The sequence below is a fragment of the Pinus tabuliformis genome, chromosome 5_2 (assembly GCF_031772625.1).
Source record: "Pinus tabuliformis cultivar Carrire ecotype Pingquan chromosome 5_2, CPIR1, whole genome shotgun sequence".
NCBI lineage: Eukaryota > Viridiplantae > Streptophyta > Pinopsida > Pinales > Pinaceae > Pinus > Pinus tabuliformis.
This window is the reverse complement of record NC_142306.1, coordinates 317910793-317916792: the sequence shown is the minus strand read 5'-3', so window position 1 is coordinate 317916792 and position 6000 is coordinate 317910793. Positions and strand designations below refer to the sequence as shown.

The 6000-nt window shown below is 34.8% G+C and overlaps 1 long non-coding RNA gene across 4 annotated transcripts in view; it reads left to right on the top strand.

Annotated features, from left to right (window-relative positions):
* Positions 1 to 907: 907 nt before the first annotated feature.
* Positions 908 to 6000, top strand: part of LOC149158785 (uncharacterized) — a 202627-nt gene continuing 197534 nt past the window's right edge. Inside the window, exon 1 of one of the 4 annotated variants that reach the window (XR_016261718.1) lies at positions 908 to 1325. This is a non-coding gene — a long non-coding RNA (uncharacterized LOC149158785). The remainder of the gene's footprint in view (positions 1326 to 6000) is intronic. The other 3 variants (XR_016261721.1, XR_016261720.1, XR_016261719.1) reach the window with 3 other exon arrangements.

The following is a 6000-nucleotide window of genomic DNA, read 5'->3' as shown; positions in this document are numbered from 1 at the left end:
ATACAACCCACCAAAATATGCTTCTCTATTGTCTCTACTTCATTATTCTTTTTGAGTCTACATAAATTTTATATGTGGATAGTTACCATTAAGTGACCATAAATTACTAAAGTATTTGGTGCAATTACTTATAGCATGAAATTAGAAAGATTAAAATATAATTTTAATTTTATTCTTGTTATATAAATTGTTTAATAACAATTTTATATTGTACTTGGGCGATACCTTGTGTGGTTGGGACAGTGTGCTATTTGCCTCCCCACCCGGGTTCGACCCACAGATACATGATGCGTTGCCATTGTAGCGATTGTAATCATCAGACTTTGTATATATTGTAAATTGTGTTCTGAGACTAATATAATGCTTTTGAAGAGGGAATTACCCCTCATTTACAAAAAACTGACAATTTTATATAATTGCTAGAAAATTTTAGCGAATTTTAAAACAAAATATTTTTACCCTACCAAATTCGAGCAAATCATTTTAATAAAAAAATATTAAAAACTAATCCATAGATAAAATTCAACCCTTAAATTTTTTTTATAACAATATAATTACTAAATATTCACAAATAAAATAATATCTCTTACTAACACAATTATTTATAACTATTAATATAATAATACAATTATACTTAAATATATATATATATATATTTTATACCATAAATATTAATACACAACCATACCCATTTCACAATCTTTACCTAGTAACCATTAAAAAAAAAACAACAGGCAAAGCAATGTACATTTTGTAATCGTTTTGAAAAAATAAAACACTTTATCACATCTCCATATACAACGCAATTAGTCGATTTTATTAAAATAGATTAACTACGCCAGGTTATCATTACCTTGAATCTAGCTTATCAAATGTAACCTGATAATCTAGGATTATGAAATTAGAAATCTCATTAACTTGTTCCAGGTTAACCTGATAATCCCGAGATATAAAAGTGGTACTGGAGGCAGCAAGACAATAAATATCAAGAAGTTATGGCATTTTAAAAATTTGACAGGTGGTTAAATAAGGTTGGGAAACTCTTGCTGTTCTCCCCGGTAATTGAAGTCGAAAACGGGACTAACCCGCATTTTGCCCAAATGGCAGGCCGGTCTGTAATAGCACAAATTAATCCGCAAATCATTTCTGGCGAAAACAGAAACTGGGCCGAAGCAGGAAAATTTACAGACTAGGAAGTTTCGGGAGGAGATCGACCGAGCGATTCTTGCTGTCATTCGTTCCAATTTACCAGAAGTTGCGAGTGAGGGTTTAGGGTGGACGCGGCGATCTACGCTCACTGTGTCTGAATGCTGCCAGCGTTTCAGGTAAGCAATGCAAATTAATATTGGTATTCATATCACATTTTTCCATTCTTATTCCAGTTTCATTATTTTGTGAAATTTAGACAAGTGCTTAATGTCTTGTATGCCATGACACTAAAAGGAGGTAAGGCCTGAATGGAATTTGCGAGTTGATAAATTTATGTAACATTCACCTCTAGTAGAGTACTCAAATTTATTGGACTTGAAATACGAAACCTCTAATATTTACGCACACAGACATGCTCTGCCACCCCTGTCCTGTTCATTTGCTCTTAAAAGGGCTAATAATCCATTCAGTTATTCTTTTAAAGCAAACAGGGTTTGGTGAAATTGTACTTGCAGTTGTAAATCACACTTATCTTAGCTTTGTTGATTGATATCTTCGTTTGTTATTCGAGGGGAATGCGAATTTGCGAAACCATGGAATTGCTTGTTTTTTGTGGATTGGAGATGTATAGAGTAAATTAGTTAATGTCAATGACAATGGAAAAGTTCAGAATGGGTAAAGGGTCAGTGATTTTGATCCTTAGAATGGGGGCTGCTGTGGAGAATAACAGGCCATCCTATTTGCCCTCGATCTCACAAGGGGTGATTGATGAGTAGTTCAAGTTAAAGAGCAACATATGGCGTCTACAGGTTGTTTCATGCATCCAGTGCTTGTAGTGGAGTGGAAGAAACATGTGGTCCATGCGTGCTTCAAGCTAAAGGGGAGTTATGAGTTGTACTTCCAAATAAATATGCATTAGTGGAAACAAAATTTCACCCTACAGAAATTCTGCCTAGAAGAAATGGAACCATCCTGCCCTATCTGTCAACTTATGGCTCGGTGCAGAATTTCAGAATTTTTGTAGGGTGGATGATGAATCCTTGTCCTAGTAAACCCACACCAATGCTGACCTGAAAGAAAAGTGAAACCTCGAGAAAGCGGTTTTGAATTCTATACTCTGTTTTTTTACCTGTGTTAGCCACCAGCTATGCATCTATAAAAAGATGAATTCAGATCAAGATCTGCTGGAAGAGGCAGCCATCACCAGCATGTTTAATTCTCTAAGAAGTTGTTCAAGTTCATTGATGTCTGTTGCCAAAAGAGTTGGAGAAAAAGAACACCCCTTATTAAACCCAATAGTACTCCTAATATCCCTCATGAATCAGTGTGTAATGTGAATATCACTTACAAATTACAATCGTCTCATCAGAAGCGGTAAGACAAAAGTCTCTCCGTTGCAACCATTCAGAAAGGGTAAAGAGAAAAGGTTTTGTGAGAGCTATGAAAGACAAACAAAAGATCATTCCTCTTCATTGTCAAGAACTTACATTTCCTGTACTTAAGGATACTTATCTCTCCAAGTAATTGTTGTTAACCTAACGTTATGAGTAGAATCATACTTACTTAAGCTTTTTATGCATAACTTTTCAATTATAATCATACTACTTATTACCTAGTTGGGAGAAACAATAGTCATACTACTTATTCATTAGGTAGGAGTTGGGAGAAACAATAGTGCAGGTGAAGTAGTCGGGAGGAGCTTCCATACAAGGCTTGATATTTCATGCTCATATTGAGAAGAGAAAATAAATCTGGGAGCAACTATCATAACTGGTCTTACGAGTAGGGGCATAAGAGTAGTCGAGGAGGTCTAGGATGGTGAGCAGAGGTTAAAGGAGTTCTAGATAGTAAAATTTAGGTGGGTATGGTTAGGAAAAGGAAGCTTGTTAGAAGCCCAAAAATTTTGGTTATGCATAATGAGAGTAATGTTATCAAAATTAGTTGACTCAAATTTACTTTATCGGTTTGAATTGGTTTTTTGAGAAAAAATGCTTCCATCAATTGTTGACTTGGTTGAGTTAGTGGTTGACTAATTTTGACTTAGTTGATTCAAGCTAAAAAATAGCTTGTTGACTTGGTTGAGTTAGTGGTTGACTAATTTTGACTTAGTTGATTCAAGCTAAAAAATAGCTAATTTGATTGAGTCAAATAGTTTCTCAACCAATCCTCTTTTAGGTAGACATGTTAGGATGTTGGTTGGGCCTAGGCAACAAAATTCAACAATAAAAAAAATAGTAACTTACCTTCCTAAAAGTCCCCATTAGTTTTCTTGTTTAACTGCTTAAAACTTGCTTTTGGAATTTTTGATGTTGAAGAAAACCTTCCTAGAAGCTTGCTATTAGCATTGATTTAACACTTACGTATAAAATTTTCAATGTGGGAATCCATATGTGATTTTTGTCTACCTAAATATTTATGGCCCCAATGTCGATATATTATGTGTCAATATAATTACATTTTCATTATTGTAATTTTATGTATTTCAAAACTTATTATGTGATATGATTTTGACGATTTGCACTCTTGTGTGCACTATAAATTTACGAACTTGCATAATTGGCACGCGCTTGTTTATAACTTTTTCCAAGGAAAACTTTGTTGGATTCCCCCTTCTTCCTTGAAATATTTAGATGGAGGATCGTTTAATTGTTAGGCACAATTGTAATTGGTAAGCCAATGGGTCTCAGTTGCACTAAAATTGGAGACCTTAAGTGGACTCCTTTTTTCAAGGAAATCCTCTTGAGATCCTTATGTGGAAAGCAAGCACAACATCCAAATTGAGGGATGTAGGAAATTTCCTCACACATGGGCAGTGATTAGGTCTATTTTGTTTTTTGAATGCTTTGTCTTGATAACAAAGGAAGGCTAATTAATTAGTAAGGTTGTGTTGTTGGTCACTGTATATAGGGCACAAAATCACCTGGTGCCAGGTTCGTAGAGGAGTTGTAGGGGTTTAGGTCTAGCCAATGATCTCGTGTAGAATTCTCATACGGAGATCGTGTGTAATTACAATAGAAATAAAGGGAATATTTTTTGAAGGGTCGTAGAGAGGGGTGTCGAGGGCTATAGATAAAGATTAATTAATAGAAAAAAAGAGGGGCAACAAATAGGGTTGACAAGGTGTCAAATAGGGCTGGCAAGGTGTTAGGCCTTATCGCAACTCAACCAACCAACAACTCACAATTGACTCACTGCTTGCAGGTGCCATGTGCGTAGAGAGCAGTTGCAGGGCTGTTGTGGGTCAACCCACCAGACAATGTGGAGAAAAGAAGAAAATGTGTTGAAATCATTGCGTAAAAGAATAATGATTGTCAATGGTGGCAATAATGAGAATGCAATGGAAGATACATATTACATAAACTTGGGTGTGACCAACAACATGATACAACAAAGAGTAGTTTGCCATATTGGAAGTTAGTAAAATTTAGGGAATGAAAGTTGCTTGAGGAGAGGGTAGAGTGGACATGTTGAAAGACCTAGTAAAAGTGCATAGAAATATATCAAATAGGAGAATCAAGGACTTGCATAATGTATTGCATGTGCAAGGATTGATAGGGAATTTGCATTCAATAATCCAAATTGCAAAGTGGCACTCCAAGGTTGAGTTTGATAAGATGTGTGTCTCATAATGAGAATAAGAATCATTATGAGGTAACAACTAGAAGGGTTGAAAAAGGTGGTTTATACAAGCATTCAACTAAGGAAACATATAAACAAGCCTTGGTGGTTGGGGATAATGCAAATGGTTGATTTTTTCATTAGAGGTTTGTCCAAGCTAACTAAACAACCTAATACTTTTGGATATGGTTCACAATTTTCCACTTGTTCAACAAGAAACAAACATGTGTGAATCTTGCATGTTAGGCAAGCAACGTATGTAAAACTATGCTAAAGAACGTGCTTGATGAGTAAGTGGGAAGTTGATTTACAAAATGATTCTTTTGGTTCTATGAGAATGTTATTGTGGAGAGGTCCAAAGTTTTCATGTTATTTATTGATGATTTCTCAAAGATATTTGGGTGTGTTAAAATTAAAATAGAGGTGCTCCAAACATATAAAGGCTATGGTTGAGAGACAAAGTGGGAATGATGGAGGTTTTCATACTAGCTAATGGAAGCAAACACAAGTCCAAAGATTTTTCCATGTTTGACAAGTTTCATGGCATTCAAAAATCACTAATGTGCTTAAATATTCAATATAATTGTGTTGTAGCCAGGAAGATCAGAGTAATTATATAGAGGGATTATATAGTCCATATACATTGTTAAACACCTAATCATTAGGGATTATGATAAATTGTAAATATTTAAAATAGGATAAATTTGAAGAGTTAGATTAGGAAGAGAGATTGGACCATAGAAAACGGAACCAAAAGCCATGATCATTTGTATATATAAATATTTTCTAGTAACGCAGTACACTGAAGTTTGGAATTATTCCTCCTAATGTCTATCATTGGTATTAGACCAGGTTGTAACTCCAACATTTGCTTCATTCTTTGCAAGATTGTATCTTTGTCATATCTCTACACGACTTGTTAAATTTTGAAGCTATGGTCAATCTTCATAATTTATATTTTAGCCTTTGTAATGTATAAAGAAGTTTAAGATATGTTCTTCATGTCATTTTGATTATTTAGCCCTTGAAAGAATTATTGTAAGACATGTTCTTCATGTTGGATTTAAAAGAGGAAATTTCAAAATTTGAATTTTGTATTTTTGGCTTCAAAATAGTCAACTCGACCCTCTCTCAAGTGAAGTCGGCCTTAGTGAAGAGACACACTCATTTGTGAAGGCTAAACACTATATAAAGGCATTCAACCTCCTCCACAAAGGTACCATTCGACCTCAC